Raw genomic sequence first — 17,058 nt, forward strand, 5'->3', positions numbered from 1 at the left:
CAATTCTTTTCGGTACACGCTTCTCAATGAATTTATTTTTTTCACAACTGTCTCCCGGTTTGCCGTTACATCAATTTCTCTAAATTTATTAGCTAAAATTTCATACGCCTCCGCCTTCTTATCCCTGTCACTGTATTCTTTTGATTTTACACGCCAAATGCACGGGAAACTTTCATACAGAGCAATAAAATCAGTTAAAAAACTCCCTAGAACATTGCCGAAGGTCAGCCATTGTCGCCCGACGAATTGAAAACTGAGTAGCAAAACGGATCGGAAAACGGTGCTACCGTCCACATGCGCCGACTTGCCTGCGCAGTTCAAGGAAATCTGAGCTCTCTGGCTCAGTTTTACTAAGACTTGTACCGTCTTCCAAATGGATTCAAAACTGCACGGTTTTCCAGTCCACAAGCAACGTTTTATCTGCAACGTTTTGAATTGCGCAGACAAAACGTTGTGCAAAACGGAGCGTGTGGACCGGCCTTTAGATGCACGAAGGTTAACCTCGTCCAACGCGCAGCTCTTAGAAACCAATCAGTGTTATCTACAAATAAAAATAGCCTATCACTAATGTATAATTTTGAAATATTGTTCATATAAACTAAGCAGGGAATCGACCCAACACAACTGCCTGGCACAACTCCATAATTTAATTTAATATAATCACTTTTTACCCCTTTTATTACGACTTTTTGTAACCTTTCTCCAAAACAACTACGAAACAAATTTAATGCTTTTAGAGCAATTTACTCCTTTATGCATCAAAGCTTTTCCTATATCAAGGAAGGTAAATAATACCCGTTTTTTCTTGCCAATGCTGACATGAATTTGGTAATATCTAAGAATGCATCTGTCGTACTTATATTATTCATAAAGCCATATTGTATTCTCATTTAGCAAATGAAGATAGTCTGAAAGATGTATTTAATAAATTTTCTAGACATTTATTCATGACTAAATACATACATATATTTATAATTTTGACATATTATTTATTATCACCAAAATAAATGTATTTTTATGGATTTATAATTATGTAAATCTTCAGTATTTTAGTCTCACGATAATTTTTAAGAGAAACGTGGATGTAAAGACGAATAGTCTTTTAGTCAACAAGCATATCCCTGTCTCATATATACGATGACACTTTAACATGTTTATCCACCGTTATTGTTATTATCCAACTTGCAATTAGCGAGGACAAATCCAATAGGCGTTCACCTGCAATACGAGGGTATCTCCTAGTTGAATCTAAGTAGTTGTTCCTAGCTATTAATCTTATCACTGAATATAATTAAGATAGCCTATATACTGTATATAGATATAGTCAATGGCTTGTTGAATCGTGCAAGTATTGCTGGCATTGTTTACAGACTGTTCAGGATTGTGTTCTCTTAGCCCTTTTAGAACCAAGAAAACATAGTTACATAAAAAATTGTCATTTAAAAAAAGCTTACATCATATTTGGAATAATTTACGTCATAAACAATAAATCGACAAAGAACACAAGTCCAAGTAATTTATTACCAATAATGGTCAGGTATGATTAGCAAAGGTGTGATATGCAAACATTGCAAACGTCTTGGAGATTAAAACAGATAATCAGTCTGTGACCACTGCTAACTAGACCTATTAAAAGTGCTTTCAAGAGGAAAAATACAAAATTTAAAAACCTCTTTTTAAATATTTTTCATGGCTGGGAAAATTTGGTTAAATATGTTACTATGCGATTTTAAAGTAACAAAATCACAAAGCAAATTGTGAAATTGCAAATGTAATAATAATTTCATCTGTACAACTATATATAATTCAAATATTGATAGCAGCTATAGTACTAATATTACTAATAATTATTAATAAGTTATAGAACTGAAGTAATAAGGTAGTAAATCTTTTAATCTTTCTTGTAAGAGTTGAATTTGCTTGGTAATACCTTTCGGTTTACATGTGCTCTTTATGTAATTAAATAAAGAATCCTGACTATTTGGTATTACAAATAGTCAGTAAACAGTAAACAGTATACATTGTAGTAGTAAACCTGTAAACCTGCAAGTACCAGAGTTACAGGTTTGCATTGAATTGAAAGTTTTAAAATTCTAACTAGAGCCTCAAGAATTAGTGCAGGCTGCCTATAAAATCTGATGAAACTATTTTATATCTATTCTACGTAAGAGATTTAGAGGGTTCACATTTTGTGTTTTTTTTACAATCTAATCTTGCTTCCGTTCTAAGTTTATAGGACATTGTATCTGCCACACTATGTGGGTGTATTCCTAATAATAAAATTATAAAATATAAATAATTTATATTTGTAAGTTAAATTCATTGATAATTAAAACGCCTTAACACTTCTTTTGAAACATCCGGCACATGAAGAGATAGTCAAATTGTACTTTTTCAAGTACAACTTGATAACTGGGCAAGTTTAGTAGATAAGTTTATTCTCGTACAGTAGCTGGGAGTTGCTCATAGAAAGCCAAATCGTACACTTCTCACGTGCTTCCAAAAACATAATAAGGATACTTGCCCACCGATAAGGAGAAACCCACAGGCTTCTCGCGCTTTCACAAAAGGATATCATATCAGAGCTTGTCAAACGATTTTCGGAAGCAAAGGCCTCGATCACAGGACCAGGCACAGCTAAAAACGATAAATGCGGCCCAGTTGGACCCAGTCATACAATATCTAATGTAAATGAAAATATGTACTGTACAGTACAATGAAGTTATTATAACTTGCCCACTTTGCTTACGGTTCTATTCAACGTAATCAAACAAATGAGCCTACAACAAGAGGAAATCCATCGCATCCTGTAACACAGTGGCAGCTGAAATCTGCTATATCTAGAAATCTGCTAGAAATCTGTGTCTGAAGAGACGAAACAACGTCGAAACAGCTTCACTAGGTGGAATATCTACTTATTTGCTCAACGCAAGGTTTTTCAAGGGCCTGAACCTCATAGCACAGTGCTGTTATCCCTTTTCCTTAGCAGCGTTAATAAATTGCGGGCGGCATAGTTTTTGAAAGGAACAATTAGTTTTGACTCTGAGGAGTACATCTCAACTCATATTATGGAGAAAACCTTATCTTGTGATCAAGAGGATCAGACAGAAGGTCATCCTCCCCAGCTAGCATAAGGTACGCGTGATAGATCTGAGACAACACGTTTTGGCAAAGTGAGGCGCTTGTGTACGCTGTAAAGTAATGACATCCCCTCAAGTCATGAATTGCTGGATGTAAAAATGTCGATATTGGATAAAAAGAGTCATCTCGTAGGTTTCTGGATTCAACTGAAGTAACGTATTTACGATTTTTTATATTTTACAGACCGCTAGTAGTGGAGGCGTACTTCATTTCAAAACAATAAAATCCGACATTATCCAATTAATCATCACGTAGATTTCTTTAAATCTGAAGCAGTCCCGCATAACTTACATATATCTTTGACTTAAAACGTGGTTCTGCGATATCTAGCGGCAAACGAAGGAAACAGCTGTTATAAACACATATAATAGTAAACTGTTAAACACATTTCATATTGAGTAAACACTGTGAATAATAACAAATAAAAGTGGCAGAAACATTTGTTTACATTTATATTTTAGAAAATATTGAATACAGTGCTCAATCAGTAAACTTGTTGTCTTCCTATTATTTGCTGTAATAAAGGAAAAGCAAAGGAATGGCACACTCTTCCCCGTATATTAGAAGCAGAATAAAAGCGATGGAGTAGATGCATTTTGACCAAAGTAGTCTTTTTCAGCTTACGTATCCACATATTTTCTTGGTAAAAATCAATATTACTTATAGAACCAGAAACATTGCAGACCGTCTATAATAAACGCTTTTAAATTTAAGTTGGATTCCAAAACCCACACATGTGTTTATTTTCTTGGTCAGCAAACAGCATAACTCAACTGAGGAACCGAAAACAAATTAGGGGGGAAGTGAATTTCATAGGTCGCATCTGAGTCTGTGGGACCTCAGTAACTTTTAATTCGTACGTAAGTTAATAATTTCTTCATCGGGACGAAAAGGCTATTTATCACTGTGGCACTTTACAAATCTTAGTCAGAAATTAAATTAAAAGAACCTAAAGTAGACAGTTTTTAATCAAAGTTGGTTTTTATTGGTATATATTTTCTTGGTCGGGACACAAATAAAACTCAACTATGGCACTTAAATACCTCTGATAGAAAATTAATCCAAACAAACTGAAATACTTTTTGACCAAAGTAGGTTTTTGAGACTTTTATCCATAAAAAACCAAAAATAGAACCAGTCAAAATTTTATTTACGTTTTAAATCTCTCAGCCATGGGTACTGAAATAGTTTGTACCTGGTATGTCTAGTTACGTTTCAAAAAATGTAGGGCTCTATCATACTACATCATAAATGCTTTCATCAACAATGCTATGATCTTCGATTTTTAAAATTGCGTACGAATCCGCGAGTAACTGCTAAGTGTGAAATAAACTTGTCACAATAAATACTATTCACAACAGTAATACTAAGGTTCATTTAACAGTAAAATTAGGTATATTCTAAACCAACACAATAAACTCAGTATTCAAAGATAACTTACATTGTCGTTATCTCAGCGACAGTAAGTAATTTATGCACGTACTAATTAGCCCTAGTTAGAGCTCATCACCATATTCAAAAGTTAATATAATTGTATCTCTGTCATGGCCAAAGATTTATAATGGCACTCAATAATGTTTTACCATGACAGCTTTCTATTAGTGACTAGTTATTGTAAGTTAGATGGAACATGTATGCGCTATTATTAACAGGTAGCTACTACTTTTTACTGAGTAAGAATCATTTTATGAAGTAACAGTTTCTAATTTGTTTGTTTTTGAGTAAACATTTATATTTATACTAATATATAAAAATTTAATGGTATCTGTCTGTGTGTTTGCGTTTGTGCGTCATACTTATATGTAAGAATTTTACATTAGATTTATTATTATTTTTTTTAGTATTTATTGGACTTGTAACTGCGACTGTAACAGTGGGTCATACAGGCAAACTATCTTATCTCTTGAATTCAGCGCTTCCTCCGACAAAAAGTCTTCAGTATGTATATGCGGTAAGAAAATCTTTATTTCTCCACACATAACTTAATACGTGTTTACGATTATAATTTTGATCAGTTAATTAAGTTCACACATTAGAGTTAATTAGTACATTAACTTCGCTCAACTATGAAATATAATGTGTGCTAATGGTTAGCATACTTAATTAGCAATCGAGTGTGCTAGGTAGGTTTAAACCACAATAGACCCAATTATTTATTTTTGGTAAAAAATTAAAAATGTATGTATCTCAAAGTAAGTAAGTATTAGCTGTAGAGTCTTACTCAGGAGTTTTAATATGTATGTACAGTTCTTGTGTTGTCGTATATACCTACAACTTTCCTTGATCAAGTAGTCTATACGATCTAGGTTTAAATCACAAAGGTATTCAATTAAATTATTTTGGTCGATAGTTAAAAATGTATGTACCTCAGAGAAAGTATTAGTTAGAGTTAGTCAAGAGTTTTTAATGTGTGTGTAAAGTTCTTGTGTTGTGGTATATAACCACTTTCTTCTACATAATACCAATACTTAATAGTATATATTAATATTAATATATTAATATATATCAGTAATACGAGAGCTATTCACAAAGTAAGGAACGTTTTCCCCTGACGTTGCCAGGCGCACGCCAGTCGCGTATGCAGCAGGTATATTGTGTTCTCGTGCTTGGCACCTCAGTCAGTGCACAGCCGAGACAGCGCAAATATTTCCTTACTGCCCGTTTTTTATATTCAAATTTGAAATGTGTGCTGCAATAAAAAATCCCGTCAGTTTTAAAGTGAGGTCTGTGATTTGTTGTTTTTGGCAAAAAAACTTAAAAACAACAGAAATTCATCGGGAACAAATGGCCAAACGAAATCCAAACAAAATATTGTAGATGTTCAACTATTATCGTCTGTAAAGGGATATTTTAAAGAATGTGTTCTTCATATTTTAGACAAAATATTGTAGATGTTCAACTATTATCGTCTGTAAAGGGATATTTTAAAGAATGTGTTCTTTATATTTCAGACAAAATATTGTAGATGTTCAACTATTATCGTCTGTAAAGGGATATTTTAAAGAATGTGTTTTTTATATTTCAGACAAAATAATTGTAGAAGTTCCTCCGTGTTCAGAATATAAAAGAGCCGAAATTAAAAGATTAATTGAATATATGCTGATAAATACAATGATTAAGCATATCATTTAGAGATTTATTAACACCATCAGGTATGTACACCAATACTGCCATTTCCTGGCCAGTTAACTAAAATAGTTAACTAAAAAATTTTCAAATATCAAAATATTTTCTTGTCCTTCCGTGATTTATATGAATCCTGTACAATCAACAGCCGCTAAAATGTAGAAGTACAATCAAGACAGTTTTACATTAAACCTACATTTCAAATGTAACAAATCATATGAATAATCTAACATATTATAGAGATAAAAGTGATGAGGATTTACTCAATGTTCCAACAAAGTTATTAAAAAAACTCAACGAATCATTAAAACACATAGCAAAAAATATAATTCTAAAATAATTAAAAAACCTAAAATTAACTAAAGAATAAAGTTTATACCAAAATTCAGACATTTTTCGAACTGGAGAATTCGATAATGAAATTAAAATTAAAAGTAAGAGATAATTAAAAAAAAATCAAATTGCTTACTTTTGCTATTTATACGAAGAGTTATGAAGAATTTATGAAAAACCTCCGACAGAATATACTAAATATTTAAGTGAAACTGAATTATATTACAATGTTATCTCAAATTCAAGGCTAAAAGTATCCTTCAATTTGCGGTCATGTATTTGCCTTAAATGAGCTTTCAAAAAATTAAGAGTTTAAATACGTTATCAGTAAATTATTACTAAATAAGATATTTGATGTATTTGGCACACAAAGCAAAACTGAAAGTTTACGAAATATAGATATAAATAGTTTTAAAAATGAATTTAATAATAAAATTAAAAGTTTGTATCAAAATATATCAGAAGATGAGAATTCAGATGTTTTTGATGTTAAAATATAAGATTTAAAAAATGAATTTTAAAGGAAAATTAAAAATGTATTACAATTAGGTGTACTTGAGCTTAAAATAAAAGATTAAATGGTGATTTTGAGAACAAATTTGAAAAATTTTAAGGAAAGTTGTTATGTTTGTTATAAAAGTAATTTAAAATTTTGACGGTCATATTTAAAAGATACAAAAAATAAATTATGCAATTAAAGCAGAAAAAATATGTAAGTTAAGAAAATGAGAACTAAATTGATGGCGTAAAACCTAGTATTGATAAACTTGGTGGTGTTGATAAAAAAAATTAAAATCTTAAAAATTATCAGAAAACATCGATATTTTTATTTTAGATTTCTAAATGTGAAAAATGCTGTTAAAGGAAGAAGAATAAGTGGTGTTATTAAAGGAATGTATCCATTACATGCAACTGTAAAAAATCAATTAGATGATCATATCTAAATATTAATGGACAAACATAGTAATAAGTCTTCATAATATATACTTCTCCAACTTCACATTGGAGAGTTTGTTGATAAAGTTAATGAAAAATTAGAAGATAGAAATAAAAGATTAATTTAAACATTTTCAGAGGTATTTTTCGAATATACAACAAATCTATCAACATATTAAGACATTTTCTTCGCAAAAATATGGAATGTGTTTGTAATAGCTAGAACAAGCTTAGATCTAGATCAATAGAATCTATTGAACTCTCAAAACAACTTATGTACTCACAGATCATAAATTTGTTGAATATAATGACTTACATCTTGAAAATTGCTAAATGAATATTGAGTGAGATGTAAAAAAATGAAACAAATGAATATTATGCAAATAGTAATGGAGTTGAAAGGATTTCTGGAATATGTTTTCAATATAATACTAGAAAGAGTGAATTTATGACAAATATTTGAAAATTTGTCTTAATACGAGGTATGGCTATTAAATAACGGGACTGATATTGCAAAAAAATTATTTTCATTTTAAACATAATTACTTATTATCACCTTCAATATACTCCCCTTCTCTATCCCTGCAACGCTCCATGCGAAATTTTTTCATTGTTGGAAACAATGCTGAAAGTCATATTCTGTCAACTCTTTCAGGAGTCTTGCCGCTTTTTCTTGAACAGCTTCTACGGATTCAGATCTCGTACCTTTTAATGTAGATTTCACCTTAGGGAAAAGATAAAAGTCGCATGGTGCTAGGTCTGGCGAGTAAGGTAGATGTTCTAACACTGGGATGCTGTACTTGGTCAGGAAACCGCTTGACATATAACGCGGAATGAGCTGGCGCATTGTCTTGGTGCAAAAATCTATGATTTGTCCTTCAACATTTCGGGTCGTTTTTTTCTTACTCTTTCACGTAGTTTATTAAGTACCTCAAGATAGTAATGTTGATTAATTGTTTGATCAATCGTAAGAATTTTTGGGTACCATTTTTGCACACTTTTCGCATGTTCAAATTGTCATGTAAAATTTGCCGTACACATTCTTTATCAATGCCTACAGATTCAGCAACTGCACGAATGCTTAATCGTCGGTCAGACCGAAATCAAATTAGCAACTTTTTCGACATTGTCTTCCGTTTTTGATGTTGAAGGACGACCTGGCCGCAAATCATCTTTTTCTTCAGGGTTTTTCCAAGTTTAACGTGAAATTTAATAACAATTCGTTGCTCTATTATTACGCTAAACCATTTTCCCGGCAAAACAAAATAACAACACTTACATAAATGAAGGTTATGACAAACATTACAGTGATTTCGATTTTCTTATGAAAATATCTCTTATAAAACATGTTCTGGAAGTGTAGTAAATTCACAGTTATAGTTTTATTTGATAAGGTTTTTAAACATAATAAACTATAGAGACTAATAAACTATTTAGCAAAGTTAATTTTTTCACGCGTTATTGACACAGAAAAATTTAAATTTAAATAATTTTTATTTCAGAATTGTTTGAAAATATTTTATTACACCTTTTAAAATTCATACGCTATTTGTAAGAATTGTGTCGAATTTAAAGGATTTTTCATGGAGTTTTTGATCATTGACATTTTAAAATTTTCGTTACATTTGTATAGTTTTTTATATATATAACTATATAATAAAATATACAGGGTGTACATAAAAGTCCTGCACAGGGATAATATTTTCTGAACGATAACAGATAAATCAACCAAAACTGCAACCAAAGAATACTGCAGCTAAATACTACATTATGCTTGTCAGTTGAACAGAAGTGAATTATGATGTTAGTTTATCCTTAAGGGTTACAAATTTGGTCCTAATATATTGATAACGGGGAAAACCTGATAACAGTAACAATTAGAAAGCTCTTTATCTTTGGGTCGCAGTTTTGGATTTTCCTATTAGCTAGTCTATTCATAGTAGGCTATTCTAGTTTTCTTGTTTTAGTAGTGCTGTCCAACCTTTCTATCAGTGCGCTTTAGTACAAAAGAGTTTATCGTATTGCTCATCAATCTTTTTTGAGTGCGGTTTTTGCTCATAAATCTTTTTGAGTATATACATATATATATATATATATATATATATATATATAATATATATATATATATATATATATTCGTATATATATACTATATATACGGAAAACAGATTTTCTGTAAAATACTTCAACAATACATTTTATATAATTTTAAAGTGGCTTCAAACTTTTTCTGTTTGAATTTTATAATTCATTTTAAATATTTTAAGGTGGTTTGAAACGTTTTCTGTTTGAATTTTATCATTAATTTTTGATAACATATATATAGGATTTTTAGTTCATTTTTGGTGGTCCCAAAAAATGGAAAGGACATTTTTACATGATATACGTTTAGACAGTATTTAAATTTAAATGGCTCCGAAAGTGAGACAGAAACCCCATTTTCATCTACTGATACACAACTATAACATTTGTGTTGAGGTACACTATTGAATTATAATCTTTGGTTATAGCAAAATATGCATTCAATTATTCACCGCCTTTTCTTAATAAATTATAATTATAAATAGACAATTTTAAGATTATATATATACAATCTTAAAATTATATACATATAGAATTATATGTTATTATTATGCATGTTTAAAGATAATTATATATATTTTCAAACAACTACCGTTACATAAGAACCTTTTTTTTGTGGCTTATTTATTCCTCAGATATAGGAATAGATTGTGTCTGCTGTTGCTTCACTGTTTATGTGGCAATACCAAAGTTTAAGAAAGGCGCGAGAACAGTAAACTAACTTTGGTTGACTCGAGAAGTAGGCAGGTGTGTTGCTTACTTTTAGTTAATTTAGAAGGTAATTAAATCAAGAACTAAAAAGTAATATTATTTTTTTACTCTAACTAGGTATGGAAGACTAATCTAATTCTCTTTACTATTACACAGATTTTTAGGCATGGAATACGATCTCCTGAGGGTCCGCCATATCCAAATGACCCCAACAAGCCAAAGTATCCAATAGTTTTCCCGGGAACACCTGGAAAACTTACAGAGGTATGAGAATGCTTACTTTATCTCATCTTCAACAACATCGTTTAAAACTTACTTTCATTCCATCTACTACGTACAAGTTCAGCCACTGGTGTCTTCTTGGTTTCTTTGGATATAACTTCCTGAGTATCTTTGAGTGTACCTGTATAATCCAAAAGCTCAAGTATTAAATCACTTGCGTTGTTGTGTATCTGTAGATGATCAGTTGCATGTCTGCCAGATAACGTCGTTTATATCTAATACAGTACATATGAACAAATACCTATGTTATTTCATATCGATGTTACCAAGTACCTATGTTATTTCTACGTAAACGTATATAGGACATTACCATTAGAATAGTGTAGCTTATAATGATCAAAGTGCAATATACAAGAGTGCAATATTCACCCACTGTATATACACAGAGTGAATCAATGCATATTTTCGTGACAATGCACCAAGCATCATGCGATATATTTCACAGAAATACGCAAAGGTTCATATAAAAACGTGTCCTTAAAAAATAGGATTTCCATTTTTCTGGCAGTAACAGTGTTGTTTTACTTAAAATTCACATCTCATAAACATTTGGTTGGAGTTACAGCACTGTTACGTCGTATACTTATTTGTCTTAATAGGACCTACTTTAAATTAATAATTGATTTATTGTGGCTTTAGTATATTTGTAGTATTTTAAACACCTTTGCATAAACACAAAAGTAAAACAAAGAAACTTGTGGTAGAAGACAAAAAGTGGTCCATAAAACCAAATGGTTTGGTATCTTGTTTAACAGCTCAGTAAAATTCAATAATGGATACAGTTCAATTCCATGAGGGTAGCTCAGCTCAGCCGTATGAACTTAAGGATGTAGATACCAATGTCCTGCTAGATATATCTGGTAAGTAAGATTATCCACAATAAACAGTGCGATAGTATGCAATTACATTTTAAAATATCTTCTGCTACTTAAAAAATCGTTAGCGTGTCACTTGATAATACGGTTTTATTTATTTGCATCGTTTTGCAGAGAAAAGTGTACTCGGTTTGTATCCAATTATGCACAGAATATGTACAAGGAAATTTTATAGTTAATAATAGAAAAATCCAGGATTCTGTTCTTTGACCATGAGGTCTACTTGGCTGAGAGTTTTAGTTAAACCTCTTATACCACCTGATGACGTAAGCAGATTTCAGAGTTCGTGTATGTAAATCTGAAAAACGATAATGCCGATAATTTATTAGCATGATTTAAGGATTTGAATTTAGTTTGAGCTACTACCTATCGAAATCAGAAATGGAAAACATCGGTCTATTGAGCGTCGGTCCCGGGTAGGACGTTGACCACTGTGTGGCGAAAGCGAAGCCGCCCACGCTAACGTTGCTCCGGAGTCAGATTGCATTTAACTGGTTGTATTAAAATAAATAATGTACTGCAATTAGGAAACGGATCAATAGATTAAATAAAGTTCTAAACAAGCAAAAACATATACTCAATTTTTTCAAATGCCAACATATAAAACTATTATGGGTTTTTACATCTACATGCTTTAACATTGTGCACTTTAGCTAGTTCAGTATTGCTTTCAGCCTCAGGCGTACATGTTACTCTAAAACAAGTTTAATTATGATTAATTAAAACCCTGTTTAAAGTAGTATATAGTTTAACATAATCGGATATCATTCACAGGGTATATTCTTTGGCTTCGACCCTGATTGATTTAAATAATGAATCATCTAAAAATATTATAGAGTAATAAATTCAGATAAATAAATGTTATGTTCTAATTATTAACTTTACAGGTCGGTCAGCGACAAATGTTTAAAGTCGGACAAAACTTAAAGAAAAGATATGGAGACTTTGTTGGAGGTTACACTCAGGAGAAGGTGCACGTGTCTGCAACTAACATTAGCACCAGAACAACAGTGTCATCTCTGTGTGTTATGGCTGGCCAGTTTCCTCCTTACAAGCCAATATTCAAGGATTTACCGAACTGGCAGCCCATTCCTGTCTGGCAAAATACATCAGATTTTGACAAAGCTTATGTAAGTTGTTGTTTTAATTCATAATAAATAACCTTGACATTGCCAAAATCCTGTGAGTGGCAGAATGTAGGAGTTAATTAATATGTGTAAATTAATACTTAAATAATGATAGACAATCTTTCCCCAAAAGCTTTTTAAGAAATTTGATTGATACAAGATGCTGAGGGTTTGTGTTTTATTCTCTTCCTCTACGGAAAATCTTTAGTCTTACAATGTTAACTAAGGTCCCTATCAGAAATAGGTATTTACGGAATCTAAAGTTCATTAAAGAAGGTACAAAGGCATTCAATTTTATGAGTCCATCTGAAAGTAAGTTTCAGATTGAGTATTGAAATTACTAATATGTTAATGTTTAATGAAAATAACATTTCATGTTTATCAGTACTAAATAAAGTAAGAGTCGAGAGAGGAAAAAAACAGAAGTTTAGAAGAAGAGAAATTAAATATGTACTTGCAATGTTTGTAAGAGTGTTATACCAAAATGCTTGAGGTACGGTCATAATTGCAATAATCTTATTCAATCAGAATCTGCGTAACACCAATCCTTAGATATACGGCCAGATGTCGTGTCCTCGAGTCGGCAAAATACCAATTAGCCATAGTTGCGAAAACCGTGTCAAAGAATCGATCAGAATCTGCGTTACATTAATCCTTAGATTTACGGCCAGAACCAAAAGTGTCGTGTCCACGAGCCGGCAGAATACCAGTTAGCCATAGTTGCCAAATCCGTATCCTAGGATCGATCAGAATCTGCGTCACTTAATGTTTAGATATATACCAGACTTGGATAATCATCTAAAAGTCGTGACTTGCTATTAAAAAATGAGATGTTATTATGTTAATGCATTATAATAAATTAGCCCAATCCTCATTATATATTCTTTGTATATGCACATGGTTCTAATGCTCATTACTAAATATAACCTACAATGTACATTTTACTCTCCAAATCTCTTTCCAAATATAAATAGAGTTGTCCGATTTGACGAATTTTTTTCAACATTTTCTAAAGCTTTAGAAAAAGTTGAAAAAAATTCTAGCCAGAAGCAACTTCTCAGAGCTTTGAAGATCAATGACCAAGTTCCAGAGTAGGCCCACTCTGAAACAATATGTTCAACTGTAACCCATAAAGAGTTGCGTGAAGATGTTGGACAGTCAGCGGTTACTGCTATAATATGAATATTTATGCTAGCGAAAATTTGGAAAACAGTGACGGTTGTTTGGGTCAAAGAGTTGTAGGTAAACTTTCATCAATTGTTCGAGGTGTCAAAAAGAAAGTCGTGTGTTTTGATAGTTTATTTACCGCTGTAAAATTACTGTATGAAATAGACCATCCAAGTGTTATTACTTGCATTGGAAACAGAGTAAATGTTCTCTTGTTTTCCTTGTAAATGTTGGTACCACACCATCAGGCAATCTACGGTCAAGAGAATGCAACAAAACGGTAAAAAACGGAAGTAAAATATCCATCTGCCATCATTTTGTTTAATGAAATTATGGGAGGTGTAGACATTTTGGACAAAATGTAAGTGTTTATAACTTTGATACAAACTCCACAAAATGGTGGAAGTAAGTATTTTATCAGCCTTTTCCTATCTGCCGTAGTCAGTACCTGGAATTTACACCAGGATGTCCAAGATAGGAAACAATGACATCATTTTTTGGTACCACTCACTGAACAACTATTTGCCGTAGTCAGTACCTGGAGTTTACACCAGGATGTCCAAGATAGGAAACAATGACATCATTCTTGGTACCACTCACTGAACAACTATTTGCCGTAGTCAGTACCTGGAGTTTACACCAGGATGTCCAAGATAGGAAACAATGACATCATTCTTGGTACCACTCACTGAACAACTATTTGCCGTAGTCAGTGCCTCGATTTTACACCAGGATGTCCAAGATAGGAAACAATGACATCATTCTTAGTACCACTCACTGAACAACTATTTGCCGTAGTCAGTACCTGGAGTTTACACCAGGATGTCCAAGATAGGAAACAATGACATCAATTCTTGGTACCACTCACTGAACAATTACTTGCCGTAGTCAGTACCTGGAGTTTACACCAGGATGTCCAAGATAGGAAACAATAACATCATTCTTGGTACCACTCACTGAACAACTATTTGCCGTAGTCAGTGCCTCGATTTTACACCAGGATGTCCAAGATAGGAAACAATGACATCATTCTTAGTACCACTCACTGAACAACTATTTGCCGTAGTCAGTACCTGGAGTTTACACCAGGATGTCCAAGATAGGAAACAATAACATCATTCTTGGTACCACTCACTGAACAACTATTTGCCGTAGTCAGTGCCTCGATTTTACACCAGGATGTCCAAGATAGGAAACAATGACATCATTCTTAGTACCACTCACTGAACAACTATTTGCCGTAGTCAGTACCTGGAGTTTACACCAGGATGTCCAAGATAGGAAACAATGACATCATTCTTGGTACCACTCACTGAACAATTACTTGCCGTAGTCAGTACCTGGAGTTTACACCAGGATGTCCAAGATAGGAAACAATGACATCATTCTTGGTACCACTCACTGAACAACTATTTGCCGTAGTCAGTACCTGGAGTTTACACCAGGATGTCCAAGATAGGAAACAATGACATCATTCTTGGTACCACTCACTGAACAATTACTTGCCGTAGTCAGTACCTGGAGTTTACACCAGGGTGTCCAAGATAGGAAACAATGACATCATTCTTGGTACCACTCACTGAACAACTACTTGCCGTAGTCAGTACCTGGAGTTTACACCAGGATGTCCAAGATAGGAAACAATGACATCGTTCTTGGTACCACTCACTGAACAACTACTTGCCGTAGTCAGTACCTGGAGTTTACACCAGGATGTCCAAGATAGGAAACAATGACATCATTCTTGGTACCACTCACTGAACAACTACTTGCCGAGGGTTTCAAAAATCCGCCTGTAAAAAGCAAATCAAGAATTGGAGGAATATAAGAAAAGTCTAAACCATGTTCTACGTGGGCACTCATCTGTATGTTGAAAGGCAGAGCTAGAACAAGATGCAAACGCTGTGCTGATGAACAAAAGGAAACAAGAACCAAAACAATACAACACAAGAGTGTAATTTTCTCCTCTGTAAAGTGTTTGCCATCTTACCACGTTTAAGAAGAAGAGTTTGTATCTTATTTTAAGCAATTTGATTTTATATTATAATAAACAACAGTTAAAATCAGATTAGTTTTTTTTACGTATCTTATTGCTACCCAGTAGGCCAGTTGTATGTTAACTACTACTGGGACATACACTCTAATTCTCGAATTCATGAGTACCTAAAAATGCTGAAAACAAATTATGAATAGCAACATGTTTTAATATTCGACAGTTTAGATATTTCTAATCAATGGTTGATTCGATGTGTTGATGGCCGCTTATTATACTGCAGCCTATTTTGAAGTAATTATTTAAATAAATGTTTTAAGCATGGTAAAAAGTGTATTTATACACCTGATCGAAGCATTGACCGGCTCTATTGGTTAATAGAAAATACAGATAAGGTGACCGTAGGTTTACGGTGACCAGTTTTTTCCTTCTCTTTCGGCTATGGGTGCGAGTTGGATGCTACATCACACAAGCGCTAGTTGGAATACCTCGTTTCCGATTGGCTGAAGGTTTATAATGCAGTCAGAATAAATTTGCGTGGTTGGTTCTTCATTGTTTACGTTCTTACAAGTAATTGTTGTTGAGATTTAAATATTGGCATAATATCCACATTGCTATATTTGTTCATGTTTAATATGATTTATATAATATTTTTTTACTGTGTTTATGGTACAGACTCAGTTTTATTAGTTCCTAAATATTACACCTTTTTATGTTGTATGGCAATTAATTATTGTTGCTTGTTTATAATGTTTGCAATCTAAAATTATAGAAAAATTGAAGCGAAATGTTTGCAAAACAAAGTTAACAAAAGAATTATTATTTAGGTATCAAATATTATATATTTAGGTATGGTATCGATATGGTATTTAAACATTTTTAAATGACGTCAGTGTAAGGTACCTGTACTACGAAATCGATTTTAAGTATACAGTTTTGTAAGTGATTCTACTTAAAACTCGATCACTAGTTGGAACAAAATTGTTATTTTTAAATTTCAGTTTACGACCGTTCCTTCGGACATAGTTCGTCAGATATGTCCAAGATATGCAACAATATTAGAAAAATCATTTGAGAGGATAAATAAACCTGATCCAACAAAAGAACGTCAAGTGATCTATAAAGTACTTCAAAACTTTACTGGAGATCCAAATGTAGACAATGTAGGATCTGTCGCTGGGATTTTTGACACTATACAGTTTGAAGTAAGTAATAGGAAATAGCTAGTTATTATAACTGGATATATCAAACTATTAAATAGAGGAATAAGGCAATGTGTATAGCA

Source organism: Homalodisca vitripennis, chromosome 4 (assembly GCF_021130785.1).
Source record: "Homalodisca vitripennis isolate AUS2020 chromosome 4, UT_GWSS_2.1, whole genome shotgun sequence".
Lineage (NCBI taxonomy): Eukaryota > Metazoa > Arthropoda > Insecta > Hemiptera > Cicadellidae > Homalodisca > Homalodisca vitripennis.